Source organism: Pongo pygmaeus, chromosome 3, assembly GCF_028885625.2.
Source record: "Pongo pygmaeus isolate AG05252 chromosome 3, NHGRI_mPonPyg2-v2.0_pri, whole genome shotgun sequence".
Taxonomy (NCBI): Eukaryota; Metazoa; Chordata; class Mammalia; order Primates; family Hominidae; genus Pongo; species Pongo pygmaeus.
Window position 1 is genome coordinate 52,482,529 of NC_072376.2, and position 13,114 is coordinate 52,495,642.

Below are 13,114 nucleotides of genomic sequence, written 5' to 3' on the forward strand. Positions count from 1 at the left end.
AAGACTCTGTCTCAATATTAATAATAATACAGAAGTAAATAAGACCAGACCTCATATCTTTAAAAAAATGAGGAATCAGCAAAATACAATATATAATAAGGGGTAAAGCCAATTTTATTAATTTTCTAGATCTGCTGTAACAAAGTACTACCAACTTGGTGAATTAAAATAATAGAAATGTATTACCTCTGAGTTCTGGATGTCAGAAATATAAAATCAGGGTATTGGTAATGTTCCATGTCTCTCCTCCACCTTCTCATGATGATCTGTAATTTTTGGCATTCATTGGCTTGTAGACTCATCACTCCAATCTCTGCCTTCAACTTCATATAGTGTTCTCTCTGTGTATTCACATGGTCATTTTCTCCTAAGGACAGAATTAATTTTGAACTTGGGGCCTAATCTACTCCAGTATAACCCCATCCTAACTAATTACATCTATTAGTACAGTAATCATATTACCAAATAAGGTCACATTCTGAGGTTCTGAAGGTTAGGACTTCAACATACATTTTTTTTTTCCACAGGGGGGAATGTCACAATTCAACTCATAAAACCATTCTATTAACTAACTCAGAAATTGTACAGTTATAGATTTAGTAGATATAGATTAAGTTAAAGTTTGGAAACTTTAACATTAATTATTACTATATCATATAAATTTAAAAACGTATAGGAAATATTAAACGTATGAGAAACATTAAAAACGTTAGTCAAGTTGAGGAGGATATGCTTAAAGGGTCATGAGTGAACAATTAGATGTAAAAACTCTAATGCGTGAGAAAAAATACAGTGAATTTACTTAATGGTAAATTACCAGTTGCAAAAAAAAGAGAGTGAACTTGAAGACATGACCAAAGAAATTATCTAAAATGAAACACAGAAAATGTCTAAAATTAATATATCATCAGTTTGGAAACAATTTCAAGTGGGAAAACACACACGTATTTGGAGTCACCAATTTATACAGATGAATTGGGAATAATTACAAAAATATTTTAGAAAATAATAGCCAAACATTCTTAGATGTCAGTGAATCTTTAAAACCACTGTCAGCCATTTTAGCCTGCTATAGTAAAGCACCATAGGCTGAGTGGCTTATAAATCATAGAAATTTATTTCTCACAATTCTAGAGGCTACAAGTCTGAGATCAGGATACCAACATGGTTAGTTTCTAGTGAGGGCACTCTTCCAGTTGTAGATTGCTGACTTTGTAATGTGTCCTCATGTAGTAGAAAGACAGCAAGCTAGCTCTCTAGCTTCTTCTTATGAGACACTCACTCATGTTATTCATGAGAGCTTCACCATCATGACTTCATTACCTCCCAAACACCATCACAATGGGGATTAGATTTCAAAATGTTAATTTTGCTGATACACAAAAATTTAATCTCTAATAACGACTTACCCAAGAAGCTCAATAAACCCAAAGGAAGAAAAAAAACCGTATAGCAATCTACACCAAAGCTTAACAAACAGAAAATCTTAAATGCAAGCAAAGAAAAAAATAAAAAGCACCTTATATGCATTGAAACAAAGATTTGTTGTTTAAAATAATACAGGTTGGTGTGGTGGCTCATGGCTGTAATCCCAGCACTTTGGGAGGCTGAGGCAGGTGGATCACCTGAGGTCAGGAGTTTGAGACCAGCCGGGCCAACATGGTAAAACCCTATCTCTACTAAAAATACAAAAATTAGTCAGGCATGCTGGCATGCACTTGTAATCCTAGTTACTCACGAGGCTGAGGCAGGAGAATTGCTTGAACCTGGAAGGCAGAGGTTGCAGTGAGCCAAGATCACCCCACTGCACTCCAGCCTGGGCGACAGAGTGAGACTCCATCCCAAGAAGAAAATAATTAAATAAATGAAAATAAAACAATACAAATAAGATTTCATGTAATGGTAACCACAATGACAAATATAAAAGGTAATATTACATTTTGGGTTTGTAATTCATCCTTTTTTACTATTTCACTTAAAAGATAAATGTGTTAAACACTAATTATAAGTCAATGCTAATGGACAAACATTGTATAAAATGTAATTTATGACAATAACAACATAAAGGGGCATGGAGCTGGATAGAAACAGAGTGAATGTATTCTATTTAAGCTAAATTGGTATCAGTTAAAAATAGACTGGTATAAATTTGGTATGATAACTGCAATCTCCATGGTAACCACTAAAAAAAAACTTAAAAAACAAAAAAGAAAATAAAAGAGGAGTCAAATGGTACAGTGGAAAAATTCAATCAAACATTTACAAAAGCAGTATTGGAGAGATTCACTGCAATTCCTACCAAAACCCAAATGTCATTTTCAGCAGAAGTAGGAAAAAATATACTAAAATACACATGAAATTTGAAGGGACTCCAAGTAGCCAAAATAATCTTGGAAAAGAAAGCCAAAGTTGGTAAATCTATAGTTCTCAATTTCAAAACTTACTGTAAAGCTAGAGTAATCAAAACACTGTGGTAATGACATAAGAATAAACATATCAACAAGTAAAACTGAACTGACAGTCTAGAAATAAACCTAGACAAACTGATTTTTGATAAGGGTACCAAGGCCATTCAGTAAGGAGAGAAATCTTTTCAACAAATGATGTTAAGACAACTGGATTACCACATTAAAAAAAAAAATGTGGTTGGGGCCGGGTGCAGTGGCTCATGCCTGTAATCCCAGCACTTGGGGAGGCCAAAGCGGGTGGATCACGAGGTCAGGAGATCGAGACCATCCTGGCTAACACAGTGAAATCCCGTCTCTACTAAAATAATACAAAAAAATTAGCCAGGCATGGTGGCGGGCGCCTGTAGTCCCAGCTACTCGGGAGGCTGAGGCAGGAGAATGGCATTAACCCAGGAGACGGAGCTTGCAGTGAGCCGAGATCACGCCACTGCACTCCAGCCTGGGTGACAGAGGGAGACTCCATCTCAAAAAAAAAAAAAAAATGTGGTTGGACCACTACCTCACTTGTACACAAAGAATTGACTCAAAATGGATTAATTATTTAAATATATGAGCTAAAACTATAAAACTAATAGAAGAATGTATTAGAATAAACTGTTACCCCCTTATATTTGAGAATGACTTGCCAATTCAGCAACAGAAGCATGAGTAACAAAAGAAAAACGATAAATTAAACTTCATCAAATTAAAAAGCCACTGTGCATCAAAAGACACAATCAAGAAAGTCAACATGAGATAAAATATGTGCAATATATATATCTGATAAGGGTTTAGTATTCAGAATATATGAACAACTCTTACAACTCAACAACAAAAAGGAAAGCAGTTCAAATAAAAAATACAAAGAAATCAAATATACATTACTCCAAAAGAAATATAAAATAAACCATGAGCACATTAAAAGATGTTTATCATCATTGGTCATTAAAAGAACGCAAATCAAAACCACAGTAAGATACTGCTTTACACCTGTTAGCCAAAAAGTGACTAAGATGGGAGTCTCAATCAATAGATGTTTATTGAACTAAAGTTTGAGGATGCACCTGGGAAAAACACATGTCACATTTGTTACCTGTGCTTTTCTATATATGGTTTGTGGAACTCAGTATTTAAAGGGGAAAGAACGAGCAGTATAGAGAAAAGGGAGAGAGAGAAGACAGTGAGGCAAATGGTTACTTTCTAGTAAGGATCTAATAAGTGCTCAGTGAATTTACATTTTACACAAGATAAGGGAAGATGAAAAAAGAAAGTAGAAGAAAAAGTCAATTATGCTTCCATCTCAAGGTACACAGAAGGATGATTTCTGACTCTGCCCTTGTTCTGTATCTGTGAGGATAAGCTCATAATCAACATATAATCAGTTTGAGATTTAACAGAACTCTGACTTAGAGCTGGTTTATAGAGGAATATTTATCCTGGTAGACTTAGGGGCTCACAAGGAATTTATTTGTGAATAACGTGTGAGAGAGGCCATCTGGGGGAGGCATATGACTTTCTATCCCTTTGGGTACCTGGCTTAGGCATAAGGTAAGGCTATGTCATTGTGAAATTACAGCTATCTGGAGAAGGCAGTACTGCATGACTCAATTCCCAAGCTTAACTATCTCCTTGGCATAGTGAGTTTGCAGTCCCAAGATTTTATTCTCTTTCACACATCCCTATGATGAAGGGATATATATATGAAGGGACTATAATAAAGATAAAACTAGAAAAAATAAAAATAAAAAAGTATTGGTGAGGATGTGGAAAAATGGAAACCCTCCTACATTGCTGATGGGAATGTTAAATGATGTAGGCATAGTGGAAAATGTGTTGGCAGTTTTGTAAAAAGTTAAACATTGAATGACCATGTAACTTGGCAATTCCACTTCCAGGTATGTGCAAGAAAGATGAAAACATATGTTCACACAGTAACCTGTACACCACTGTTCACAGCAGCATTACTTATAATAGTTAAAAGGTGGAAAATACCCAAATATCCATCAATGGACAAATGGATTAACACATTGTGGTATATACATACAATGAAATATTATTGTTATAAAAATGAATGACATACTAATACATGCTACAACTTGAGTGAACCTTAAAAATATTATACTAAGGGCAAGAAGGCAGATAGAAAATGTCACATATATGACTCCTTTTATGTGAAATATCTAGAGTAGGCCAATCTATACAGACAGAAAGCTAATGAGTGGTGGCTAGGTGCTAGGGATGTGGTAGTTGGGAGTGATTACTTAATGAATACAGGATTTTTTCTGGAGTGATAATTTTTTTTTATTAGAGGGAAGATGTTGAATAACATTGGGAATGCATTAAATGCCACTGAATTTAATATTTTAAGATAGTTAACTTTCTGTTATATTAATTTCACATAAACTGAAAAACAATCATTTAAAAAAGAATAAAAGAATAGATTTTGCCATATACCATACAGTTATTAAAGACATAATAAAGAATAGGGTAAATGATTTTATGGCAATAAAGTGTACATCTTTGATAAAATTAATAAAACTGTTGAAAAGCACAAGCTGCCAAATGTTATGTAGAAAAAATTAACATTTTATGTTAAGAAATTGAATTCTTAGTAAAAAGAAATTGCTGTGATGAATACTTCTGGCCCAGATAATTTCATGGGTAAATTATATCATTTATTTAAGAAAAAAATAATACCAATTATACATTCTGGAACATAAAATATAAAAAAAACTTCAACTAATTTTTGTAAGAATAGCATTAACATGACATCAAAGTCAAACAAAAGTCTTACAAGTAAATAAAATTAAAGACCGACATTTTTCTCATGGATGTAGATAGATACCAACATTCTAAATACAAGTATTACCAAAAATCCACCTACTTATCAAATGTTGAGGACATCATAAACAAATTCAAATTAATCACAGCAATTTATGATTGGTTTATATATTTAAGAAGTCAAAGTAAATTAAATGATGGAAAACCATGTGTATATCAAACAAATGCAAGAAAATGCATTTGACTAAAATAAATGCCTATTCAAGATACAAACAGTAAAATAACAGGTCAAATTTCTCTATCTAGTACCGGGTATCCCCACACACATAATAAAACCTGTAGCTTCTATTCAACTGAGGAACATTCAATAATTTCTCCCTATGATTGGGAATAAGGCAAGTATATGTTTTCTCACTGCTTTTATTGAATGTTTTACTTTAGGTTCTAGTCAGTACAATAACGCAGAAAAAAAATAAAATGCATTCAAATTGGAAGGTAAGAAGCTCAACTGACTTTATTCTTAGATGACATATATTTGTAAAAAAAATTCTATGACATTTATGAGAAATACATTAATTTTGAAAGGTCTCAAGATATGCAGTCAATATACAAAAGTCAACCATATTTTTATATAACTTAAAAAATTGAAAACTGAATTCTATTTAAATTAATATTAGTATCACTCACAATAGCATAAACATGGCATGCTTAAATCTAATGTTATATATTTTCAAGATCATTACACTGAACACTACAACACATTGTAGAGAACAAATACAAACGAGTTAAATAAATGGAGTAATGTGCCAAATTTATGGATTTGAAGACTCAAAATTGTCCTCAAGTTAATATATATATTTAAGATAACTTCATCATTTTTTCTCACAAAATCTGACTAATACATGCCATCTTCTACTACTTTTTGGAATGCTTTCTGGATGATTAAAACTTTCTTCTAGGGTTGAGTGTTCCTATCCACATATAAAATTATTGTGTTGTGTCCTATGATCTGACAAGTCTGCCACAGATGTTTGGTCCCAGAAAATCAGTTAGCATCTTAACAGGCTATTCTTGAAGATTTTATTAAGCTAATTATAAAATACATATGGCAATACAATGCACTGAAGGATAGCTAAGTTTTATTAAACATTAAAATTGAGGACTGATACTACCAGATTGCATGATTTACTACAAATCTTCCACAATAAAGCTATTGTGGCCCTGACAAAAACATTGGCTTACAGATCAATGGAACAAAATGAAATATTGAGAAACAGATGTATATATTATTAATTGATTTTCATTAAAAATTTGAAGATAATTTAGTGAGGATGTGATATAGGAAAACTTCTAAAATGGAGCCCAATAAACTCTATATTTTATATTCCCAAACCTGTGTAATTCACTTACCTTAAACAGGGGATGAACTGAGTGACTTGCTTCTAACCAACAGACTATGACAAAGTCAATGGGTGTCATTTCCAAGATTAGATTATAGGTGTTACAGTTCTGTTAGAACTTACCTAGGTTTTCCAGTTTTCACTGAAACCTCTTGCCCTCTCAAGAGGGAGAAAACAAAAAGTTTTCAACTTGTCTTGACTCCTTTACTGGCTTTGATAAGGAAAGCTGCCATGTTGTGGGCTGCCCCATGGAGACCGCCACATGACGAGCTATTGAGAATGAACTCTAACTTTATTCTTAGATAAAGCCAGTAACAAACAGAGCCATTGTTACAAGATCTCTAGGGCGTCGATTTTTCTGTCTTGAAACCTCTGTGTCTGCTGCACCTTTGCCCAAGTTCTTGTCCTCCATCCAAGAAGAACAATGTCCTGCATCCAGGAAGAATGAGGTAGCAGGCAAGTGAAGGGTGAAAAAGAAGAAGAGTGAAGGGTGATGAAGAAGAAATGTTTTATTTAGTGTCAGAACAGCCCAGAGGAGTGGGTAGCTCCTCTCTGAAGGCAGGTAGCCCCATCTAGTATTCAGTTCTCAGCAGAGAGGAGAACCTGGAGAGGGTAGCTCCTCTCTGCAAGTCATTCCAAAGTCTCTGCAGGTCTCTTAAGCTCTCAATAGACAGCATAGCACCTCTCTTCCGGCAGGTTGTCTCTGCAGCTCTCAGCAGAGAAGGTACTCCTCTTTGCAGCTTTCATTGTCCCATTGTCTACAGCTATCAGCAGAAAGGGTACTCCATGCTGCCATGGACTGGCTGGAAGAAGAAATGAGAGTTCCCATTCTGGTCTGCGGGACTGGCAGCTTGGCCTGGATCATTCAGGTCCTCCCTGGCTCACAGGTGGGGCCTTACTGGGCACCCGCCCCCTTCACTCAGGAATCAATCTGCCTCCAGCTGCCATTCATGACCCCCAGGCTTGGCCCCATCTCCCTCTTGGAGATTAGAGTAGGCACTGGGAATGGAGAGAGGTCAGGCCAACACCCCCGAGCCTGCAGGGATTAGCATCCTTCCTGGGGCACCCGAGGGTGCAGGCTGCAGAGACACCCAGCCACTGCCATCACCATGCACCATCATTACAGCAAATCTTGAGCCATGGAATTCTCACACAGTCACATAAGAGAGCTTGGGAGTGGCTTGAAGTGTTCAAATAAGACCATTTTTTTTCTTTTTTGAGACGGGATGTCACTCTGTTGCCCAGGCTGGAGTGTGGTAACTTGATCATAGCCCACTGCAACCTCAAATTCCTGGGTTCAAGCAATCATCCTGCCTCAGCCTTCAGATTAACTGGGACTAGGGGTGCAAGGCAACACTACTGGCTAATTTTGTTTTTTAGTAGAGACATTCTTGCTATATTGCTCAGGTAGGTCTCGAACTCCTGGCCTCAAGCCATCCTCCCACCTTCCTAGTTGCTGGGATTGTAGGTGTGAGGCACCAACAACACCTGGTTTGGGCCAACATCTTAACTGACATTTTGTAGAGAGCCTGAAGCAGAGAATTTAGCTAAGTTATGCCCTGACCCCTTATCCACAGAAACTATTAGATAATAAATGTGTGTTCTTTTAAGCTGTTTGCAATTCTGAGTAGCCAACTTCTTCAGCTTCAAATCTAGAACATATGAGGCAAAAAGAAAACCCAAAGATCTCATCTCCATGTCCTTTCTAAGAACCTAAGATCATTAACCAGTCTGTCTTCTCTCCTGCTATAATCTTCTCAGGTTTGTTTCATATTTAATATCTAGGGTTTTTAGGTGTGCTTATTGTGGAAAAGCACAAGAAAAAGTGAATCCATTGCTACAGAGTTGGCAAGAAATGAATGATGGGTTCTGAACAGAAATATAATTATAATTAAGCAATAAACAGGTTGCTCTTTGACCTACTTCTCTGTTGCTAAAAGTGACACGGCACAAAATACTGACCATTTGCATCCCCGTTTTTCCTATAGGTAGAATTTCTGACATTAGGGTGATAAGTATGTTTAAGAATTTATTTCCATCCCCATTGTCCAAATACACAAGATCTCTGACATTAAAATCATAAGGCTTTTATTTAATAATCGCTTAAGATATTTTTCAGATCCCAAATTCCAGCAACCGCTTTGAAGACAATTATAGAGGAACGGGATCAGAATTAGAATGCAGCTTCTTCATTTCCCTCTCCCGTGATTTCCCCATACACTCTTAGACCAACTGAAGATCTCCACACTTTGTTCCACTCTAAAACCCTTAAAAACTCAAGGCCCAAATTCTTCAGGGAGATACATTTGAGTTTTTCTCTCATCTCCTTTTTAGGTGATCCAATAATTAAACCTCTTTCTCTATTACAACCTGGTGTCTCTGAATATTGACTTGCTATGTATATTGACCAATGAGCCTATTATGGTTACAATAGTGCATGTAATCCACCTTCTAGAAGCAGAAATATGTATTTTTCTGTGATAGATAAAATTATAAGTCCAAATAAATATTTGATCACATTGACCCCTGTCCTCATTAGAGCTTGTTTCTAAATTCATAATAAATTTTAGATAACTGTTATATAATATTTAAAACTCATGTCTGTTGAATTTCAACTGTAACATGATTAAACACTACAGGTAAAATAAAAAGCAGATATAGATTTTGGCATTACACCTACTTAATGTATATATTCTTACCAGCTTTAGATTTTATCTGAAAATTGGAAGTAATTAAAAGAAATTTAGAGATAGTTTTGAATCTGGAAGTATTATAGAATAAAGGAATAGAATAAGTAAACCTAGTTTGAGTTAAAATACTGCCTTGATTTTTCCTATTCTGTGACCCTGAAAAAATTATTCAATTTTATTTCTTCATCTCTTAAAAAAAGTGGTGAGATTTGCCATAGTAACCTCGTGTGTTATTTTATCTACAAATTTTAAACATTATGTAAAACATTATTCATTTATACTAATCATTATAATGTTTCCTTTTAAAATCCTAAATTCCTGAGTCTATATTGGTCTAAGTTGACTGACTGATAATTTTTAGAAAGAAGAACATAATGCACATGCAATCTATCTGGACAATAGAATATAATTTTGTGGACATAAAATATACCTGATGATAATAACATAAATTACGAGATTCAAAAGTTTAAAACATCTCAAGCAGGATAAAAACAAAACCAAAGCTAGGCACTAAATAAAGAAATAGCTGCAACATTATTTTTAAAACAAATTAGGAGTTTAGCATCCAACATATACAACTAAGCTCCTAGCAAACTGACTCTCCTGCAGAAATGAATTTTAAACCCGGCATATAACACAAATAAAAACCAAAATCTACTCACATGCTTTTGTTGGCGCTAAGGAAACAATACCCCAAAATATGGTGCTTTGGCAAGTTAAGTGCTTTGAACTAAAAGAGATTAGAAGGCCTTGGGGAGGAAACCAACGGCCAATGACTTAGTCAGTCATGCCATTGTAGTAGAATGTTCATAAAACCCTAAATGAAGGGGTTCAAGAGTTTGTGAGTTGACGAAAACAAATATAACCACAAGCCAGGAAGGAGACATACCCTACATCTGTGGGGACAGAGTTCCTGTGTTTAGGTCCCTTCCAGACCTTGCCTTATGTACCTCTTTGTCTGGTTGTGTTCATCTTATTCTTTTGATAAACTGAGCTCTGCAGGATGGCTGACTAGATGCAGACAGGAGGAACATCTACTATCAAGGGACTGGGACATAGGGAAGTTTGGCACACTCCTAGCAGACTTTCAGAACGAAGTCATTGAGAATGGACAGATGAAAGACACAGAGGCTGGGCTGAAGGCGCTGGAGGCGTGGAACCCAGAATGGGACTACCACCCACTAGGGCTCTGGACCCCCAGCCACTCCTGCAGAAGGGGTAAGTTAAACAGGCAAGGAGTAATCCGCTCTTGCCACATGCCTCTGGAATCCCAGTGTGAGGAGCCCACTTGCCCGTCATGGACACTTGAGTTGCCAGGGAGTGCTGCTCAGAGAAGCAGTAGGGGCAAAAACCCCAGCCAATGGAGAGCCCAAAGGTTTTGGTGTGGGCGCATCTGTAGTGGAAGACAGCCAGGGACCTCATCCCCCTAGGTTTACCTCGCTCCCATAGGAGATTTAGCCCTAGGGGAACTGTCTGACCTGACCTATGCAGGGTAGTCTTGCCCATGAGATGGGGCCTGTCCGATATGAGCACCCCTAGATCTGCTGGTCTCTCCCAGGGGCCCAACTTGACCATACCTGCTTGCAGTGCAACCCCCAGGTACCTCCTTGTGGGCCCACATTATAGCTCCTGTGCTGGTGGACTATGACTGACCGGCAGAGTGCTCCAGCAGAGTAGCCCTGCAAACATGCACCTCACCACACTGTAGCCTCCCCCATCCAACATTGCCTGCATGTGTACCTGCCCACGGCTACCCACAAAATCGCTTTGCTGGCGCAGGTGTGCATGGACGAACCTTGCCTTCCCTTCCCCAGCAGCGCACCTGTGCATGTGCACTCTGCAATGCCACTGCTGCCTGTGTGAGTGCATCGTGCACCCCTTCCACACTGCCATTCTCATAGAAACGTTGGTGGACACAGAGCCCACCAGCCCCACCCCCACCAGCACCCTAACCCTGTGCCAACACTGCCACCAGTGTGAAACTAGGTATGGAGAACAGCGGGCACGACCTTGCCCTGAGGAGCCATTGCTGCCCAGGTGAATATGCACAAAGTGCCCGGGCAGTCCTGCGCGCACCATTGCCCCACTCCTGTGCTAAGGCCACTAGTAGTGCAAACATACACACACAGTCACCGACGAAGTCCCTGCCCTGCCAGCCATGGTGCCACTGCCTCTGCTGCAAATGCATGCATGGAGGCCGGCATCTTGGCAACTGCTAGCACCCTGACACAGCCAATAAGCATGCACCCCGCCACACTGCCACTACCACTGCTGTTGGCACTTGTGAAGGAGGCTAGATCCCTCTGCCACCGCCCTATGAATTGCTTTGGCTGGCACTACCCATCATATTATTGTGACCAGCGGTCTGGGAGCACCTAAGATCCTCTAGCACAGCAGGTTCTTAACCTCAAGGAGCGGGATAACAAAGCCAAGTCCCTAGAGTAGTTTCCCAGAGTTCGAACACACAGTGCCGGAGTCCTGAGCTCAGTCTTGGCCCCCTAAATCTTCCAGACACAAAACCAATTGACGAACCCATCTTACACCACAATAAAACACCCAAGGTCATCAAACAGGATGAAAGAACGATAACAAAACAAAACAAAACAAAAACCCACCCAAAGGACGGCAATTTCAAAGACTGAAGGAACTCAGCCCACAAAGTTGAGAAGAAACCAGCACAAGAACTCTGAGAACTCAAAAAGCCAGAATGCCCTTTTTTCCCTTTGAACATCTGCACTAGTTATCCAGCAAAGGTTCTTAAACTGGCTGAGATGGCTGAAATGACAGAAATTGAATTCAGAATGTGGGTAGGAATGAAGATTATCAAGATTCAGTAGAACGTTGAAACCCAATCTAAGAAAGCTAAGAATCACAATAAAATGATACAGGAGCAATCCTAACTTCACGAAAAAAAGACTTTAAGCCAACAAAGATCAAAAAAGACAAAGAGAACATTACATATGGTAGAAGATTCAGTTCAGCAAGAAGGCCTAACTATCTTAAATATATATGCACCCAGTACAGGAGCACCAGATTCATAAAGTGAGTTCTTAGAGACTTTCAAAGAGACTTAGACCTCCACGCAATGTTAGTGGGAGTTGTCAAAAACTTACTAACAGTAATAGACAGACCATTGAGGCAGAAAATTAGCAAAGATATTCAGGACCTGAACTCAGGCCTGGACCAAATGGCCCTGATAGTCATCTACAGAACTCTCCACCAAAAAACAACAGAATATACATACTTCTCATTGCCACGTGGCACACACTTTAAAACCAAGCACACAATTGACATAAAATGATCCTAAGCAAATGCAAAAAAAGAACAAAATCATACCAACCACTGTCTCAGACCACAGTGCAACAAAAATAGAACTCAAAATGAAGAAAATTGCTAGAAACCATATAATTTCCTAGAAATTAAACAACCTGCTTCTGATTTACTTTTGGGTAAATAATGAAATTAAGGCAGAAATAAAGAATTTATCTGAAACTAATGAGAACCAAAATACAGCACACAGCTAAGGCAGTGTTAAGAAGAAAATTTATATGCACTAAATGGCCAAATCAAAAAGAAAGACTTCAAATTAATAACCTAACATTACAACTAAAAGATCTGAATAATCAAGTGTAAACCAACCCCAAATCTACTAGAAGAGAAGAAATAATCAAAATAAGAGCAGAACTGAAGGAGACTGAGATATGAAAAGCCATTCAAAAGATTAGCAAATACAGGAGATTCTTTTTTAAAAACAAACAAACAAAAAATGACAAGTAAGATAGATAGATTGCTTGCT

The 13,114-nt window shown here is 37.7% G+C and overlaps 1 long non-coding RNA gene across 2 annotated transcripts in view; it reads right to left on the reverse strand.

The window, feature by feature from the left end:
* LOC134739413 (uncharacterized) overlaps positions 1 to 13,114 on the reverse strand; it is a 33,886-nt gene that overhangs the window by 5,949 nt on the left and 14,823 nt on the right. The window contains exons 3-4 of one of the 2 annotated variants that reach the window (XR_010126042.1): positions 818 to 867; positions 187 to 367 (exon numbers count right to left, since the gene is read on the reverse strand). This is a non-coding gene — a long non-coding RNA (uncharacterized LOC134739413). The remainder of the gene's footprint in view (positions 1 to 186; positions 368 to 817; positions 868 to 13,114) is intronic. The other variant, XR_010126041.1, reaches the window with a different exon arrangement.